This window comes from Haemaphysalis longicornis, unplaced genomic scaffold (genome assembly GCF_048455015.1).
Source record: "Haemaphysalis longicornis isolate Haplotype H1 unplaced genomic scaffold, Haemaphysalis longicornis Haplotype H1 scaffold_2, whole genome shotgun sequence".
Taxonomy (NCBI): domain Eukaryota; kingdom Metazoa; phylum Arthropoda; class Arachnida; order Ixodida; family Ixodidae; genus Haemaphysalis; species Haemaphysalis longicornis.
The window spans coordinates 24,195,120-24,215,542 of record NW_027526295.1 but is presented as its reverse complement, the minus strand read 5'-3'; the positions used below and the strand labels follow the sequence as shown (position 1 = coordinate 24,215,542).

At 47.7% G+C, this 20,423-nt stretch overlaps 1 long non-coding RNA gene across 1 annotated transcript; it reads left to right on the top strand.

Moving 5' to 3' along the window:
- The first annotated feature begins 1,558 nt into the window (after positions 1–1,558).
- On the top strand, positions 1,559–15,467 carry LOC144167018 (uncharacterized). Its single transcript, XR_013321817.1, has 3 exons — positions 1,559–1,694; positions 5,170–5,298; positions 14,861–15,467. It is a non-coding gene; the product is annotated as an uncharacterized LOC144167018 (long non-coding RNA).
- The last annotated feature ends 4,956 nt before the right edge of the window (positions 15,468–20,423 follow it).

The following is a 20,423-nucleotide window of genomic DNA, read 5'->3' as shown; positions in this document are numbered from 1 at the left end:
AGCATTCAAGATAAGAGGCATATGTAGTCATTGTAACCTTCAAAATAGCATTGACCACAGTTTTTAGAAGGCTTTCTTGTTAACACTGCCGGCACAACGCTTAGGGAGTTGTGTACACGATGGACTTGGGAAGTGTAATTTGGGTGATGTGATTTAAAGCGAGTAATATGCCGTACGTTTCTGCCGCGTAAATACTGCTATGAAATTTCATTGTTTCAGTGACAGTAAAGTTTGGTCCATGTGGGGTACCAGAGACGATGTCAGCAGTTTTCGACGCATCGCTGTAGAATTCGGCGCACCTGTACTTGTCATGCGGGAACATGATGTGTGCTGTAACATCGCTCTCCTGGGTAGCCTATTTTCTTCTTTTCTTGAATGGCAGCGCTTCACTTCTAAGATCAGAAATCTGGGTGCAGCTAGACGCTGGCAACATAACACACATATAAACCAACCAGAGTGTATACTTCGCGGCAATATCAGTGCCGGGGCAAACCACAATAAAGAAAATAAGGAGGAGAAGCACAGAAACGTCTACTAGAGCGGAAAATACTGTCGTGGGTGGCCTGCCTAGCCCGGATAGCCCCCACGAGCCACTCTTGCCCCAGACACGAGGTTAACCTTCGTTTCTACCAGGCAGCTGGTCAGCTCGCACTCCCACTGCTCCAAAGGAAATAAGCGTTCAGTTATTCTTTGCTGCGGAGCTGTCCAAGGGGAGCATTCACGGTGAGTTAGGTGTGCTCAGTGGACGGACTGTTGACAACAATGCAACCTCCACAGTGCTGCACGCAGCTTTTGAAATGTACGTTGCAGCACGAGGTGGCGGGTTCGATTCCCGGCAGCGGCGGCCGCTTTTCTGATGGAGGCGAAAAGCAAAAACGCCCGTGTGTTCGAGATTTCGGCGCACGTTAAAGATCCCCAGGTGGTCAAAATTAATCCGTAGCCCTCCCTACGGCGCGCCTCATCGCCTGCGTTGCGTCGGCGCGTTAAACCCCGCAATCAATCAAACGTACGTTGCCCAGGGTTGAGCGCGTTTGCTCTGACGAGGACAAGTTTCTTTGCCGGAACGTTGGCAACACTCTTAGGGCGTTACTTTGTTCAAAGTTTTCTTTTTCGTGTGTTCCCCACAATCTCGAAAGTTTCATTGCTCTCACTCTCTCTCTAAATAAGAAATAACAGCATGTGAAAATTGGCATACATGCTCAACTACAGGCGTAAAGGAAAAACGGGACGCCTGTAGTTGAGAATTCCAGTTTTCGCATTTTTTTCTTTCTTATTTTATTCCTCACATATAGTGTACAAGTTGAACATAATTTAGCATACTTTCTCTGTCTTTTTTTGCTTTTTTTACACGTGTCTGTTACCCGGGTTTTGGACGTAGATTCAAAACTCGCGCTTTTCTTACGCCGCAGTATTGTATGTTCTAAGCTGCCAATAAATGACATCAGAAGGACTGTTTTAGTAGTTTTATGAAAGATACAGGCGGTACGCAAAAGAGTTTAGCGTTTTTGAAACGCTGATTTTGTTTTCGAAGAGGGGGGGAGGAGCACTACTCGGAACAGCCGAGTAAGCTTGATTTGTTTTGTTCTCTTCATGTCTACCGGATTCTCTCACGTGCGCGAAATGCGTGCAAACTCCGCTCTATCTATGGCATTGGAAAGAGTAACGAGTGCGGAGGAAACTGCAGCTTACTTCAGGTGCGTGCACTTTGTTTATCTGAAACGGGGTTCGTACGGTTTGTTGGTAGGCTTGTTTACCTCTGGCTCTCAGACTACAACTCGGCACACAGTCTAGTCTGCTCGTCTCTTTGTCTTAACGATGCACAGTAACCGATCGCTAGTAACCTGGCGTTTCATCTAGGCGCAGGTTTTGCGCCTTGTGCCGCTTTACATTACTCGGTTGAGGCTGTGGCTGCGGGTTGTGTCTGCTTAGGCGGTGCGGCGCAGCAATTGCTTTGCGCGCGGGTATGGGCATTGTAAAGCTGCGTGAAGTTACTCAAAGACGGCCGTTGATGAGAGAAGGGTCATCGAGTGGCATTGTTCAAACAGCTCGAACGACGTGCCTAGCGTAACGACTGGGGACGGTTGTCTATCGCGACGGCGCCGCATTCGTATTGTTACGGGTTTTGTGGCGAGAAAACTGGCTGCGCTTGTATACTGTTTATTCAAAAGGGCAGCATGTTGCCAGTGGCATTGAGCTTAGCGGCTCAGCACAGCGTTGACGTGTGGGGAAATGAGCCATTGCCGAGGTGTATTTTGTAACCGCTTACACAGAAAGAATGAAGCCATGTCGCACTGATTAACTGTAGCATACTTGCGAATTAGGAGGCACATCTTCAAAATAGCATGGTTCGCCAAAATTTTGACGCCTATACTATGATCAGTTAATCTACCAGAATGGTTTTATCAAGGTAACCAAGAGAGCAAGTTCTCGTGGTTGTCAAGGTTCTTGGAGACTAAATAATGTGGCCTTGCAGTGCTGTGCCATCGTATGAAATGAAGGAAGTGTGCTGCTTTTTTCTTTTAAAAGCACAGACACAGTGCACTGAAGTTCGAACGTTCTTTGAACCATCCACCATGCATTCTGGTGCGCTTGAATTGTACAGCTTTCCTCTGTTGAAAAACAACATTCAAGCAGATCTGCGCTAGTTATAACTAGCCGCAGTTGCAGGACTGGATAGTCTGCAGTAAAGTTAAATGAGGCAGGTGTGGATTTGAAACTCTTGCAGTAACAACAGTGGTGGAGAGCGTGTGTGAAAAGTGTGTAATACATTGCTGCGTGGCCCACTGCCGTGGCTGGAAAGCCCTAGGCTTTCTCTCACGAGGCAGATTTTCAGCATTATCAACTACCATTCAGGTAGTTGATAATGCTGAAAACCTACTTGGGGAGAATTCCCATTAGCATGTACCATTGCAGGTGCATGGAGGAGTTTTAACATACCTACCAGCAGTCTTGCTTGGTGCGTGCTGTTGATGATGGGCAGCTCTGTTGCTTCGAAATGTCTCACATCTTCTCACACTAAATATTACATTCCGACAGGATGACAGAAACAGAATTAGGGTTTAATAACAACTTCGGGTTACAGAACCAAAACAAAACCGGCCAGCCAGCCCGGCTGCCACTCCCCGAATGCCGTCGGCAAGGTTCGCCTCCCCCCTCTGCGCCGCCCGCACCAGCGCCACCTGTCGTGGAACATCACACTCCTCCTGCCCAAGATCAGACTTCCCCCATCTGTCAAGGAGCATATCTCACTACCGGCTTCCGCTCCCTAGTTTACCTCCGTACTTGGGGGCCCACCAGTTCCAGAGTAGATGGGGCTGTCCGGGAGTGTTTGGGGGTCTCCAAAGAGCTGGACTCCAGTTCTCGTGGCACCACTCTGGATGAGTCGTCCCCGACCGTTGAGGGCCTTGCAGACAGCCGGGTTGGACTTGACGGCGCCAGCTGATCTCCAGGATTCCTTGGAGAGCTCGTGGGATGGACTGGAATACCCCCTTCGGGGCTGGCCTCGCTGCTTTCGGCCAAGGGCTCTCCTTGGGTCTCAGGAACCTCTAGCCTTCGAGCCCGGATCTGGTCCCTGTGCCTGACCGACGTAGTGCCGTCCTCCAACAAGACTTCCGCAGATGACGTACTGGTCTTCCTCCCCACTGTGGCTAGGACCTACTGATCTCCTGGCCTGAAGTTCTTCGCCCAAATGGCCGCCCCCGGCGGTGGCACGCCTTCTGGGTGGGCTCCTCTATCCGACCTCTCCTTTTGCTGTAGCTGTCGCAGTCGCACTCGTCTTCATAGGTCAGGGTGCAGGAGGTTGAGCCCAGTCATCAAGCAGCGGCCGAGCGGGCAAGCTACGTCGACGTACGAGTTCTCTGTCCTCTTTGTCGCTCTTTCTCCTGGAACGGCTGTGCTGTTGTTTTCTGCTGGCACCACGCACCCCACAGGCACGCTGACGCCGCCGTGAAACCACCCACACGCTGCGTGGGGCGCGGCCGGCCGCGGCAACATGGTGGCGGTTTCGGTCATGAAGTGGTGCGGGCTGCTCAAAAGACCGCTTCTAACCGCTCTTTAAAATGCTTGTCAAAGCACACACAAAGTTTCTTGTGCAGTAAATGAGCCAATAATGTGAGCGAAAACAGTGCTATAAAACTTATCGGCACCGCTAGTGAAAGCACCCATGAAATATCTGTTGGAGTGCTAAGCCTAAACATCCCTGGCGGAGCCAGCCGGCTCACTTGAGCGCTTCGTAACTGCCGTCATGAGGCGCACGCCTTCCCATTGGCGCAAGTCGTCAGGCTCCTCCCACTGCCACGCGCGTTGCGCGTGATTTTCTGACCGCGGGCGCTGAATCGCCAACGCGGGCATGAAAATATCGCGCGTACAATGCAGACGTGCACGAATCGTGCGCAAAAACGCTCCTGTAGTGAGCTTGGGCACCGTGAGTGAGGAGATGAAAGTCCAGAAAGGACCGCTGCGCGACATGGACGTTTTAAAAAAAGTAGAAAAGTGTCACGTATTTCTTCACGCGAAAGTAAAAGAAGAAATAAACAAAAACTTCTTTTAGTGCTTAGTTTTTTGGTCTGTGTTGTTCATACTAATTTCGGATGACACCAATATTTTTTGCGGTCCCACGAGATTTGTATCATTCAGATTTTACTGTAAACAGATGAGAATTTACAAAGTGCAGGGGGGAGAAAATAGTATGCAAGGGCAGGAAACGGTGAGAGAGTTCGGGTTGCGCACCAGCGAGTGAGTACGGCAATTTCACGACTCCTGACGTCGAGCTTCACGAGTACGGCACGCATATGATGACGCCCGTCTTAGATTTCACATAGAGTTCTAGAGGCATAGAATTCACATACGTGGAAATTGAAGGTGAAATGCGCGCATGTGGCCTCGCAGGGAATTAACATAATCTCGAGGTAGGGGGGAGGGATTTCACAATGCCAACGAAGCGCCTGCCCGTTTTGCTGTGTGAACGTCAACTGAAGTTTCTGCGCACAACTGGGTGCAAAGCTTGTTGACAGGCCTTGTCGATGGCGTTTTCAAAGCTGATGCATACATTTTACTTGTATTTTGCTTTTCTTGTATGTGTGCCACTGCAGGTCGATGGGGATCTCATTTTATGACCGCCTTTAGGCATAGCAGTGGGCAAACAAATGACGGAGCGGTTCTTTTGCCCAGACTTGAACCCTTGTTGGAAATCCGTTGGAAATCCAAGGGCGATCACCGCGCCAACTGAGGTCACCGGTCTCCTCCGTTCCATGGCAGATGGGCATGATGGCTGCGCCCAGCAACGTGTCCCCACCGCAGGTGAGCGGGCTGCCACAAAAACGCTTTGTGTGGACACCGTCGCTGACGCATTTGCCAATTGACTTGTAGTAGGACAGCGGTGCTGCAGTTAGTGCAAGCGATAGAGTGTGAATTAGAACGCTTCACCACATCGCAACTCCAATAAGCGCAGCCATTTGCAACGCCATGAATCGGATTGGGTCGGTTAAATGTTATGCAGTACTCACTGTACTTAAAAAAAAAACGGTTGCGACGAGTGAAAGAAATCAACGCCGCCTGTATAAACATTGCCTAATGCGTGAGCGAAAAATGGCCAAACAGCCACTCTCCTGTTGCTCTCTCCTACCCTTCCCCGATCCGTAGCCTTCCAGCGTGCTTTCGTGTCCGCCAGCCAGCGCCGATTCTCGGAAACTATGCAAAATAGTGAAAGTTTGTTTAGCGTTCCCGAGGCGGCGCTCCTACGCCTTCTTGTTTTTCACCATGCCTGTCTGTCTTGGTCTGTCACTGATAAAACTTCCTTTGTCACGAAGCAAAATCCCTTGCGCTGCCGCAGGCTGATGCCAGCTTTGCGCGCTTATCTACTCGGATCACAGGCCCTGAAATTTTCTGAGTGGGGCATCCCACCTCTATCCCCTCCGCATTTAGGTATTGTTTTGACCCCGCTGTTCGCACTCCGCATCGGTACGCACTTCTAAAATTGTGGACTGTACTGTAGAAGCGCCCGCACAGCGTGACCGGATCCCAGCTGCTTATCCTTTGGTTTCCTATAATTTTCTGAAGTTTACATGCACGTGATATTATTGGAAAGTAATCGTAGAAGTGAGCGCCTGAACAAAAAACGTGCACGCAAGTTTTTCTTCTCTAAATACTCCAGAAAGGAAAATATCAGTAAAATAATGGCTGCCCCATCCGAAAATATCGTTTTTCTGTTAGCTGTATGTCTACCCGACAATCAGTATGTTCTTACACTATTTCAGTCTGCCTCCGTCTTTATCTTTGGAAAAATGCAGCAAGTATGAAGCGAGCGACACGTTGAATGAGATCCCCAGTGCGCCACAGAACTAGCGCCCCGTCGCGGCTAAGATGTAAGCGAAACGACCCTTGAAGCCCAACAGGCAAGCTGACAGACACACGTCGTAGAAGTGGGTGCAGCGTTCGCGACTCGCGAGCAGTGACGTAAGGCGAAATGTCCGCCAGCACGCGCCACATAGTTAGGGCCCCTCACTTTTTGCGGTGAAACATTTCAAATTCTGCGATTCTAGATAAGGGAATCTGCAAAATTCCGCGACAACATTGAAACGGCATAAGGTACATGTAACAGTTCATTTATTAGACACTTCAGACTCCCAACATGCTAGATTTCATTTACAACTGAAAGAAGCTGTTGTGGCTGAGCATCTGGTGACGCTTTGTGCTTTCTTCACCAAGAGAATGGTGCTTGTGAGGCACGATGTCACCATAGCGACTGAATGACCGACAGGTATTTAAGGGCAGTGGAAGAAAGTGTTGGAGTCAGGTGTTCCATCCCAGCCCAGAAAGCCAGGACATCAAAATCTTCACCTGGCTTTTCTTGTTTAGAAAGAAATTGTGCCACTAGTCTTGGGCAGACTTCAGGACACTTGCCATTCAGCAGCTAGGGCTATAAATCCAGGAACAACCCCAAACTCTCATCTCTTCTCTGAGAGACACCCAACTTGCTGGGGATCCAAGCACCTCACACTCTTGAAGAACTTCCAAATGTCAGAGTTCTCCAAGTATACTAGCGCCTTGCTAGCCGCTTTACTCATTGCATCCTTCATTTGTTTGCAATCTGACCGGCCTTGTCGTGTGCAATGTCCTCTTTCTGTGGCTATGGCTACACCCCTTGATTCGGGTGGAGGCTGCACCACCTGGCCACCTTTATTATTTGATAAGGTAGGAATACGCAGATGCAAATTTAAATTTTCAACACTAAAAACATTGCAGACAATTAATAGAAACTATTTTGCTATTGCTAATAGAAAATACCACTTTTCCGCCACATTTCACCGAATATATCGTTTTGGGAACGTAGCAAAACACTTTTAACAGTTTTTCTGGAATTCCGCAAAAACACTTCAATTCCGCGATTTTTCGCGGAATTGCGGAATCGCAGAAAGCTAGGGGCTCTACACATAGTGGATCAGTGCCTGAACTAAGCGTCCCTACCCTTCCCATTGAAAAGCGCGCGACGCGTCAGGCAATGTTAATACAGGCGGCGTTGAAGAAATACACTGTGTAACATGCAGCGCAGAAAATTATTAGAGAAGAAAATTTTTTAGTTCGCAAGGTAGCATTTCAAGAGTAATGTGATAAATCATCCAAACGGAACTGAACATGGGAAGTGGCGTGTGAGCACAGCCACCACCCTTCAGTTCTCATCGCTGTTAGGGCATTCAACTGCCGTTTGCGTTAACGGCCGTTGCAAGTGCCCATGTAGCAGGGGTACAAAAGTGATGGCTGATTTGCCGTTGATTATTGCAGCAGTGGCGGTGCACCAGCGTCACAAGCAATTTTACATTCGGATTTTATTTGGCTACCTTGTCATTAACGGAGGCGTTTTGGTTGCTTGCGACAAACGTGTCGTGAAGGGGCAACATTCAGCTTGGTGCTGCATGTTGGTTGCCAGAAATGGCTGCCCGCTGCCTTTGTAAACAATAGCGCTGCTGTCAGTGGCTTGTCGTTTTAGACCCTTACGGTGGCAGCACTGACGCTGCTAAATAGTGATGCATGTGCAACACGGGGAGGAGCGTGATGTTCAATTATGCAGCCAAAGCCGTGATGCTACTGATGTCATTGGTCAGCGCTCCCATGATAGCCTTCCAATAGCGCTCAATTTTACATAGCATGTTCGTTGTGACGAGCAATTTTTAGTTTGTTCATAGTAAATCTTCTACTGTGCAAAAATGAGAGCTTGTTTGTTTAATTCTTGTTGTGCAGGCCACTGCACAAAGTTCAATGCAAACATTCTTCAGGAGACTGATGAAAATGGGGACAAAGATCCCATGTTTTGGGTTGTTTTAATCTTTTGTTATCGTTGAAGGGTGTGCTTTTAGCAATTATCTATCATGAATGCCATACGTGTCTTAAAATTACTTCTATCAACACCTGCTCCGAAAGCTGGTTTTGCTGCTCTAAAATGCATTTTTGCCTGCTCCAAAAGCTGCTCCGAAGCATTCTAAGCCGGTAGCATCACTGTGTTTCACCAAATACTGATGAGCAAACTGCACTGTGCTCGGCCTACAAAATATCGGCTTAGACTCGGCTGGTATCGAGAAGCTCGCCTTCACACCTTGCAACCTGCCCAGCCCCTCCGAAAACAGCTTGTTGTATTTCCCCACAATCTCGTTCTCGCTGCTCACCTGGTGCACGCAGAACAGTTGCTCCAACGGCATGCTGAATGCTTTCGCCCAGTTTCTTCCCAACAGAGGACGCTCTCCACCTTGTACCACGTAGAGGGGTAACTCCGCCGCCTTGCCTGCGAATTTCGCCTGAACCATGGCCGTGCCAACTATTGGAGACAGGTGACCAAAAAATCCCCGCAGTCGCACCGTTGACGGGTTCACTCCCACCTTCGGAAAACGCTGGCGGAACTCCGCTTTGTCCATGACCGAGAAAACGGCCCCCATGTCCAACTCCATCTTTACACGTTGCCCGGCTATTGGGACATCCGCGGGCCTTGTTGGTGCTAACAACCTGTGCAGCAAAGCGTACGTGGGCTTTCCACACCCACTCAGAAAAACCGCTCTCCGTTTTTCCTCTGGCACATCATTAGCGATGAAGTACTGCTCCAGCCTTTCCACATACTCCTCCCAGTCTTGGCCCGCCTCACTGGTGAATGGCTCCAACATCGTCATCCCGACAGTCGGTGCTCGTTGCTTTTGGCCGCTGTCGCCGGCACTCATGAACGGTGGGTGCCTGCCGCTTTGTTGATCCTCGTCGCCACTTGTTGCTGTCCGACAGGATGACAGAAACAGAATTCGGGTTCAATAAACACTTGGTTATAGAACCAAAACAAAACCGGCCAGCCAGCCCGGCTGCCACTCCCCGAATGCCATCAGCAATGTCCACCTCCCCCCTCTGTGCCGCCCGCACCAGCGCCACCTGTCGTGGAACATCACACTTAAATAAATCAGAGACCTATTTTCATGTGCAACAGGCACGAAGCATTTTCTTAGAGTTGATGCATACTGCTGAATTTCTGATGGCAGCCATGACATGCTGGGCCACAGCTACACACACTTCCGTAGCCTGCAGTGTGTGACTATACTCATGCGTGGCATGCCAGGCCGAGCGAAAAGGTGCAAGGTGGGCCCTGCACACATGCAAAGAATTTCATCACTCAAGCCGAACCACTTAAAGGAGCCATGAAGAGAAAATGCATGTTGGTTTTATTCGAAAGATTTCGTGTTTTATAGTGCCCCCAGCGCTTGTCCGGATACAAACGGTGCTTTATTCACTGAGAAATTAAACAATTTAGGTTAAAATTTTGATTTTCCCGCTCAATCGTGTGTTTTCGTGGTCCCAAATGACATCACAGGAACCAACCGCTCTGCAGCCTAGAGTTGCTTCATTCACGCATCTGCCGTACAGGGTAGACGCTGGCGCCGCCATTTTCGGTTGCTCGCTCGCCGCCGAAGCAAGTCACTGTGTCAAAACCGCGCTAAAATTATCGCCGCAACGCGGTTTACTGATGAAGTTTGGATCATATTGTCTGTTTCGCGTTGCTAGGTCTCGTGGGAAACGAAAAGAATAACGCGTTGAGCCCGTTGGCCCAATTGCGGCGGCACGGGACCGTTCAAAGGTTGTCTCCACCCTGTACAACGGTGTTGGTTTGTTCCCGCGTTTCTTTACGTTCCGTAACCTAGATGGCGCCACCATACCGTGGCAAGCGTTTGGTTTGTTTTTGCCCGCATTTAAACCTGGCTTGTTTTTGTTCTGGGAGAAAATATTCGTTCCCTGAAACAGTGCTCGCTCGACAAATGGGGTCACGTAAGACACCGTTGCTTGCGTCAATTGGCCAGTGTCGTCTGAGACAACCCCAAGCCCCGTAGTGCTGTGCAGCTAAACCAAGCATGCTGTGCGCAGTACGAACAGCAGAACGCATCAGTACTTCTATGTTTACATGTGCTTTCGTAACTTCCACTGTTTGTCCCATCATTCTTATTGCTTTGTAAAGAATGTGCTCTAAATTTAAGCGCAAATCGCTCGTTTGTCTAGTTTGTAAGCTCTACCTAATTTGCGTCTGCTTCGGCCAGCCTCCGCCAATCGCAGAGCTTAGCTCATGTGACATCATAGGTTCTGTTGCGGGAAATGAGCTGGTGGGTCGCATGACCATTCCCGTTTTTCCTAATTATGTAGCTTATTTGAGCGAAGTTTACGTTAAAAGTGGTGTCAGTATGATTCTAACGAGACAATCTTTTGAATGAACCAAACTTGTGTTTTCTCTTCATGGCTCCTTTAAAAGTCGCACTTGGCCTGGCATGTGACACTACATCAAATGGCACGGTGAAGTTGGAAAATTGATCGTGAAAAGTGGCGCAGGAAAGTCGTTGACCAAGAAATGAAATGCACAGGACGATGCGCTGTCAACGTCTTTTCCGCGCCTGTTTTCACGATGAGTCAACACCAACTCGCCGAGCTTTCCATCCTGTTGAAGTTGGAAGGTAGGCAGGTTAAGCCATCATGAGAATGGTAATGAAACGGTGCACAGAGTAAAGGACAAGTAAAGGACAAGCCCATAGAACCAGTAGCACACAGCAAGGAGGGCCAGAGGACAGCAGGAAAAAATTACTTGGACACCAAACTGAAGGGGCCGCAAAAACTGTCCTTGAGGATGCCATACCTGTTGTGTGCATTGCAACTCTCGACCTGCCATCCAAAAGAACATGTGGGAAGAAGGTGTAATTTATGGCATATGCGTTTCTGATAATACCATGTTTACTGAATTCGAAGCTGATGCTTTTTTGAAAGACAAGATATAAAAGTCATGGGGCGGCTTAGATTCGAGGACTTGCATCCAAATGTGCAAAGTGCTCATTAAAACCGAAAAGTGGCATGCAGTTGTCATGTAGTAAACAGTGTTGCATACCTGCCAGGTTTCCCGAATTATCCGGGAGACTCCCGAATTTCGATGGTTTTGTACGATTGTACGGCCGAAACGAAAATCTCCTGAATACGCGCCCGTGTCAGGCCAAACCTTTCTCCTAGTCTGGCCACATTGCGCCGGAGCTACACGGCAGTCTAAACCACGACTGGCTATAGTCACTAATATAGCCGGTCGTGGTCTAAACAATCCCACAGCAGTTGAAATTGTTGTCAGTAAGGAGGTTAAAAGCGTAGTCGGTCATGCGCGGAAGTCAAACTGCTTAGTACCGCATAAACTCTGAATGAGAGAGGCAGTTCAGCATAGCAAAGAAAAATTGCACCCAGTTCCGAGCACCCATCCTACCGAAAAGCGGCCATAACACCTTCCGTTCTGCGCAAATTCTTTTTCACCATCATCAGTAGCACAACCCTCAGTGGTGTTCTTTTGGTGAGGTGCCGCAGGTGCGAACATTTGTTTGTTTGTTTGCTCGAAGCAGCTCCGTATCCCATAGAACGTCAACGGCGGGAGCAAGTTTGGGCTGCTTGGAGCTGATCAGAACTTCTCTGAGCAGGCAAAAAAAGAGGGAGACCTATTGTTACGCTCGGCAGTATTACCAAGACTTCCTGAAAAAGGCGGCGTCGGCCCTGTCGAGGATTTAGCATCTGATCAGCGGCGTATACCTTATTAGTTGTTTGGACGAAGCAGTTCAGTTCCTGCGCTGCTGTAACTAATTTGAAAATGTGTGTAAATTATTCCACTGTCCTGCTACTAATCCTTCGATCCCTTCAACCCCTCCTCCTCCTCCTCCTTCCTCCCCCTCCCCCGGACAGATCTCCCTAATGCCATCCTAGTGAACCTGGCAGGTATGGTGTTGTATTCACTAGTTTGTGGGTGTAGCCAAGCAAAGGGCAAAGAGGCCACCGTTTTCATAATGATCACTGAGTTTTCTGTATCAGGTTCGCAGTACAAGTTCAGCTGCTTGCATCCACTATGTCAGTAGCTGTGTCACTGTACTTGCCTCTACATCCTACGCTTTTATTTTATTATTGTTTTTGAAGTTTTGGAAGACACCGCCTTTCTACACTGCTTTTAGCCACGTACATCTGTGAGTTCTTTTAAAATAATGGTTTTAATCTTCACAGCAGCTCGAATAACATCGTTTAATTTTCACTTAACTATTCTACCCTATGTTTGCCGCATTATAACCAAAAGGTTGCTGTGCCAAAAAACCACTTCTTCTTCTGTACTGCCATCTTTTAGCGGAGATTTGTGCTGGCGGCCGGGAACTCGTCGAACTCCTTGGCAAGGCTGCAAGTTGGCATTCATGAAAAAATGTTTGTGTTGGATCGGTCTCACAATAAGCTGTTGTTCAAAAAGAGCAGCATTGCAAATGCACTTTACACGTTGGAATATTGTGCGCATCTGTGAGGGTGACCGTTACAGATAGGGCAGTAACAATGAATGTAGCGATGACGGCGATGTTGAGTGAACCCAAGCAGGTTTGTCGCTAATAAATGCCATTTTAGGTAAACTGCTTAGCTGGGCAAGTTGGTCGAGATTCATTGCACCAATGCAGCATAATAAACAGAACAAGAGGGAAGAGAAGACAGGATCAGCTCTGAAATACTCGGCACTCGTCCCATGTTTTCCTTTATTTTGTTTATTGCTCTGCACGTACACAAATGTAATTTTAGTTTTGTGGCTGTTGTCATCTTTGCCCGTTTCGGCCAGCTCACATTTAAAGGCCAACTGCACTCAAATTTTACCTCGATCAAATTTATTTTGAATGGGTACTACATGCCACCAAATCAGCTGGGACACAAGTGGTAACCCCGTGAATTGCCTCGTTAATCAGTCAGAAGCATTTAAAAAAGCTCTGCCACAGACCACGCGGCACCTGCTGGCATATCGCGTAAACAGCCATGACGCGCCTGTGACGTTCCAGCCAACGGGGGCTTCTTCCTCTGGCCAGCCACGCAGCCGGAGAACCGGTCGAGCTCTGCTACACACGCTGAACACCCATTTGCTGCCCCGTGCATGCGTAGAACTTGCGCGCAGACTTCCTCCCGAGCTGGTGACTGTCCAGCCGCTTGTTGGACGGCTGCAGTGTCACTGCAATGGCCGTGCTCTCCTCGGGATTCGTTTCAAAATCGCCAATTTGTGCTGGCCGCTTGCGGCGTCCACGCGCGTATTTCAGCTGTTGTATTTTGCATGTTTCTTCCTTTTTAAGCAGGCTATACAAAAATAGGGTTTTCAAGAGGACGAAATTTTGAGTGCAGTTGGCCTTTAATTAATGAATTTTTTGTTGTTTTCTGGCCTTCTGAATTTCAAGTTCAGCTTAGCTTTGGCGCCTTCCTAGGTGTGAGTGAATATGATGGGGTTGCACGTGGTTCCCCTAACTCAGGGGGCCCTTGCTACTTCCAAATGCAGTACGGCTTTTTCCAGTAGGTAGCCGTTGCAATACAACATTGTCACTATGGAGCCCCAAAAAACTGTATTATACCTATGCTACATGAGCATTAAAAATAACATTTGAGTCGAATGACCTTCGAAATTTCAAATGCCATTCGAACTGGAAGGCGTTCCACCGATCTACACGACAATTCTCAAAGGCAGTTGAAAGCTTCCGCGTTTGCCCGCCATGTTTTGGTGTCACCACTGCTGCCCTGTTTCGTTCGTTCTTGGCAAAATTTTAATTGCAGAGTTAAAATGGGAGAAGACAATTATTAGTAATAAAATTGGTAACACTCTGCATGCCTGCACAAGACAGGCAGTTTTTTTTTTGTTTTTACGCACCGCCAGTGTTGAGAGTACTATGTTACCTAGTAATCGTTGAGTGAGTGACAGAAAACGAAAAGAATTGAAAAGTTATGACGATCGTGCACTTCAAACACCTAGTTTTACTGGTAAATGATTGTTTTTGCTATTACCACATGCAGAAACTGTGCCCGAGGGTACGACTGTTCGCGTTTCAAAGGCCTTTGAGATTCTCAAGGGTGAGTTGTCGTGCTCCTTCGACTAAAATGCCATTTCAACCAAATTCCTTTTAAAAACGTCATGTAGCAGCTCAAAGGTGTTGTTTGAGTCAAATGGCATTCAACTCGAAGGCCTTTGAAACACTCATGTAGCACGGGTATAATTTAAACAAAAATTGTGGGCTTTTTTTTTTAATTAGCGTCATTTATAACGAACTCGTAGCCTTACAGTGAGACCAGATTTAAGCGAGGGAAAACAGAACTTTTGTTGACATTGCTTATGGGGGGCTGATGAAAATGGCATTCCAAGGTGCGCTGTGTGCTGTCTATCTCTGGCGTGAATATATGCTAAGTGAGTCTGACGGGCATTTAACGCTGGAAACTTAACAAAATGGCAGATTGAATGAGGGCGATCTTGCAAACCTTATATAGGAAGCAGTTCTGCTGCCCTGGTGTTGCTTTTGTGTGTTGTGCCCCAAACACTGTTCCTTTCTCCCCCCAGCTTGGAGGGCACTAACAAGCACTCCAGCACTTGCTTCTCTGGGGATGGAGCAAGGAGTGTGCCCCTTCCTGAGGACCAGCAGTCTCTGTGGGCAGTGGACACATCTTCCTTCCCTTCCGTGGTCAGAGGGCCTCATCTGCACCTTGGCCTGGGCTGCTCTCCTCTCCACTGATGTCCAACTTGCCTGCTTCACTCACTAGCATCATCCAGACTCTGCACAAATTGTGCTACAAGGTATGGGTTTGCGAGGGCTGCCATAGAACTGTGCGCTACTGAGGGAAACGGTCAGGCATTGAGGGCATCCTGAGGGTTTTTTGACGAGGCTTGATTGTGTTTTTTTTTGTGATGAGGGCCGTGTGTCTAATAGAGGTGTCGGAATATCACATCTTTGACTCAGCTGTGCATAATCAAAATAATTGCAAATCGAATCAGTTTCTCATGCAAACACATTTGCTTTGAAGTGTGTGGAGCTTTGAAGCTTAACTACGAAAAAGAAAAAAGTTGATTTGTGCAGTCATACATACCCTTGTACACTAGCAAGAGTGGAAGCTTGGGCGAGTTGGTAATACATTGCATTGGCGGGAAGCGCAAACTGACACGTGGACAAGAGAAGAAAACAAAAACATAGGTGAGACAAAGCGCTGCGTCTCGTCTATCTTTTTGTTTTCTTGTCCCTGTGTCAGTTTGCGCTTCCCGCCAATGCCTTGCACACATACATTCATGTACCTGTGCTCAATGTTGCACAAAATTGTAAATGAGAAACTACACTGTAAGGCAAATAAGGCATTTCCATGAAGAAATGTGAGATGCCTGCTATAAATACAGTAGAATCTCGATGATACGAATCTCGCGGGACCGCGAAAAATATTCGTATCATCCGAAATTCGTGTGAACCAACATAGACCAAAAAATTGAGCGCTGAAAAAAGTTTTCGTTTATTTCTTTTCTTTCTTTCGCGTAAACAAATACATGATTTTTTCTGCTTTTTTTAAACCCCCACCTCACAAAGCAGTCCTTTCTGGAGCGCGTAACGCTTCGCCTAGCTTCGCGCTTGTCTCCTCACTCCCGGTGTCCAAGCTCGCTACACGCCGCAACAGGCAAGCGTGAACCGCATGGTGCGTTTTTGAACGCGATTCGCACGCCTTGGCTTTGCGCGCGCTGTATTTTCAAGGCCGCATTGACAATTTCGCGCCCGCGGTATCTCCTACCTCGGTCAGAAAAAGACGCTGACGACTTGCGAAACGCTCGAGAGAGCCCGCTGGCTCCGCCCGAGATGTTTAGGCTTAGCACTCCGGCAGATATTTTATGGGCGCTTTCACTAGCGGCGCCAATGGTGTTTTATAGTACCGTTTTCGCCAACGTTATCAGCTCCTTTACTGCACAAGAAACTTCGTGTCTGCCTTGAGCAGCATTTTAAAGAGCGGCTAGAAGCAGTCGCTCAAGCGGCCGTGCCACTTCGCAGCCGAAGCCGCCGCCATGTTGCCGCCGCCGGCCGCGGCGCGCGCAGCGTGCGAGAGGTTTCGCGGCGCGCATGGGGCGTGTGGGGCGCGTTTTCGCGAGCAGAAAACAACAGCCCGGCCGTTTCTGGAGAAATAAGAGTGACAAATGGGGAGAGAGAGCCGTCACTTGCTTGTTCGGCAGTCGGGCGCTTCGCCGGCTCGTTCGTGTCATCCGCCGGGCCGCGCAGGTCCGTTCGTAACAGCCGAAATTTTTCCCATTGCAAAAAATGCAATTTTGCCGGGACTTCTCAGAAATTCGTATCATCCCGAAATTCGTGTCACCCAGAATCGTATCATCGAGATTCTACTGTATTTGATTATACGTGGTCAGAATTACAAGGTGGGGGAGTTCGGAGAGCCAATCAAGGGAAAAAGTATATTCCTACTAATGTAAGCCTATAGAAAGGAAGGAAGTCAGGCAATTAAATTTCTTACCTTTCAGCAAAGCAGACACACGGTATTCATGAACTATCTGTGCGTAAAGATATTTGGAGCGGGACAATAGAAAAACTAAAGAAACTCATCTTATCCGAATCCAAAAACTGTATTCAAATCTTCCTTTTCACTTGCACACTCAAAGAGGTCAGCATCTTTGATGCCGTCAAGACCATTAGAAATGCAGCACTTGCGGAACCATGCCACAACCATGGCTTCGGGCATCACTTCCCAAAATCGACCACCCACTGGGCGAGCATAGACAAGGATGCCCGCTTTAACCGTCCCGATGGCATCAGGACCACAGTGTCAGACCCCTATCATTCATTGTACAGCCATCTGACATGTACCTTTAAGGGCATGTTAAGAAAACATCAAGTGCTTGTAGATGGCTTGTCATGCCCCCTGGGATGACAAGCAGCTTGGTCCGTTTATCCACCAGCTTCTTACTCACGCCTTCCCTGAGGTGCCTGCAACAGGCATCGGGGACCAGCGTTCACCTCCAGGCGAACAGTGCCCCTGGTCTTCGGGACCACACCGACTTAAATAGTCGAGAAAAGCTCTTCCGTCATCCACCCCTTCTGGCAACGAATGTGGACGATCTGCGGGACACCTCGTTCTTGGGCACAGTCCCCCGGTTCAAGATAGTAAAGGGGGGCAACTTTTGCCCATCAGCACTGCCGGCTAGCATTACTGTTATCGTAGCCTTCTCATTGCCTGTAGTACAGAGGCTCACTTGCTGCAAATAATCTTACGGCGTTCTTCACACCTTTAAATCATGCCTTTTTGAGCTAGCGTATACGACTTTAAGTATTTTATTATGATAAAAAATTATGCACATGCAAAATTTAGTGCGGGCAAGCATCAAAAGCCAACGAAATGCAAAGAAACGGCAGGGAGAGCAAGATCGAGTGAAGCAAATGACAAATGTGAGAATCCCTAAGCCAACGTCACGCACCGCCCATGGTCGCGCACACTGCCAATAACCAACTTTCAGAAATAATTTTTCTGTTTGCAGGTTGTTTTTCTGTCGTTTATGTTCCATTCTCGTGGCAATGAAATTCCTGCAAAAGTGAATTTCTTGGTTTTTGCGGGCGGATTTATGATTGGTGGGTTCGACTCTATTATATTTTTGTTTTATGGCAAGAAGCACGGCTCAATATTTTGGAGCACAGTGACAGTATGTTGGGCCAAGCAGTTTTCCAGGAGAGGCATATTGCAGTGGAACTCTGTTCATATGTTTTGCACCGGACTGCGGAGAGACAACAGCCATGAAAACGTAGCCGTGAGGAATACTACAAAAAAAATGAAAACATGCTAGTTTTGAGTTAAAAAACTTTATTTGTACACTGTTGCCTTTCAAACCCTCAGAAAATTGAGGATGGAGGTTTACCATTTTTTTTGCTCGCTGGGGAGCGCCATGCGTCGTTGCATCATCTGGAAGGCCGCATTACTTTCAGCGTTGCCTTGAATTGCAACGTACCTGCACAGTAGGTCCAAAGCCGCGACCACTTCTCCAAAGCTTGGATCTGGAATTTGCCCTGAACCTGTCTTGTGGTTCGTGCTCATCATCATGATTGCTGTTATGGGCGTTGCCACTAGCGATTGAGTTCGCAACGACTTTGGAAATGCTCTTGCACTCTGACGTCACGACGGCGGCGTCCACAGCAATGTCATCATCATATAAGGCTCTTAGGGCACCCAGGGCATTCATCGCTTCACTGAGTTCTTTGTCACAAGTGGTGGCTGCCTACCCTCCAGCTTGCACTCTGGCCATTTCCATCATACCCCCGTCCATGCGGAAGCCACACTTAGCAAAGCAGTGCTGTGTGGCTGGTGTGCTCGCTTCATCCCACGCTGCAGCGACGTAGTGCATAGCGTCAAGCACCGAGATGCTTGCAGGCTGCTGTCCGTGATCAGTGTGTGCGAGACAGCACTTCACGATACTCTTCCAGCAACAGTGTTTCAAGTTCTTTATGCCAGCGTCCAACTCTTGCAAATGGCCAGACGTCTTTGGTGGGTAAAAACAATGGCAGCGCTTTCAGCTGGGCAGCACAGTTGTCCAGAAAAACAACGCTGCACTGGGAGTCTATCTTGCCAAAATATCGAAGCAATGCTTCAAAAAACAAGCATATCATCCATGCACAGCTGTTACTCTTGTAGTGGCATGGCAACAGGCGAACGTTCTTGACGCATCATGGTTTGCGGAACTTGCCAATCACCCATGGCTTCATCTTGTCCGAACCGTCCATATTGCAACAAAGAAGCACGGTCAACCTGTCTCTGCTACATCTGCCTCCATGGCACGCTTCACCGTTCATGCTTAGTGTCTTCAATTTCATCACCCGAAAGAAGAGGACTGTTTCGTCGGCATTTTATGTACTTCGAGGCCCATATCCGTCAACTACAGAGGAAAGTGTGGCCTTCCAATTTCAGGGGTGTAACAGCTGCGCCATTGAGCACCAAACATGTTTACCTGCACCATCCTGCGCCAAACTCGCCTATCAGCGACGTCCTGCGCCGTGAGATACGACCGCCATGATGCCCTGTGCCTGAAAACTTCGATGAAAAATCGTGTTTTCGGATTCAACGCAGTTATTGTTTTGGCTTCATCTAGGCTATGGAAGTTGCATGGAAGTTGGCTTTTTTTAGCGGTAAGGCCGCAGGCACTGCGTGCCTTCTTCGCTTTCACTTTGGATTTATTTGTGTCACATTTGCATGGTTTTGTTTGCTGGCGGCGGCCGCTGCGCCACAATTAATCTAAAGTGAACAAGTGTGAGTAAAATATTTTTGTGTCACATTGCAAACAAAAAGAAAACAGAATAATAATCATTGAAACGTTATACTTTACTGGAGGTGAACTTCAACTTACTCGACCGTTTTTTCCAGCTGCAGGGTCTTGCTTTCCTGTCACTTGTTGATTTGGTTTGCCTTTGTTGTGAAGTAATTACTCATTTTCCCCTGTGAACTTGGGGGTTTGCCTTGCTTACAGTAAAAAAATTGACCCTTGAAAGCACAAATTTTCTGGCAGCTGTCCTGCCAGAAATTGTCTGTAAAGTTATGTTTTCTGTCTTTTATGTTTCTGTTATTTCATAGGCGTTTTCCGTTTTTAACTGCAGAAAATTTTTGCCAACTCTGTTTTCGGTTTACAGTTTTCTACTTTTTTACAAAATTGTTCCGTAGTCTTTCACGCTATTTGTTTTCCTGTACAGATAATTTTACTTAAATTTCTGTTTTCTGTTCTTGGCTTTCTGCTTTTTTACAAAATTTTTCTGTTATTTACGGTTGTTTCCTTCCACAGGAAACCTGTTTTATTGTTGTGCATTCGTTTTTTCTTGGCAAACTTACTGTTTATTGTTGCCGGCAAAATTATTTTGTTCATTTAACGAGTATGAGAAGCACCAGTACCTGTCCAAATAAGTCAAAGCAAAAGTATTCAGCATCCTGACACAATTTCAGTTACGGTCCTTTATAAAATATAATTTCGTCTCCTTTTTCACATCTTGGAAGTACTGCAGTCGACTTCGCAACTTTATGCTTCGTTGATGTGAATAATGATACCTTGAAGAAAAAAACATCCCTTTGAATGCCTGACATTCCTTGAAAATGGCAACACAACTACTGGTCTA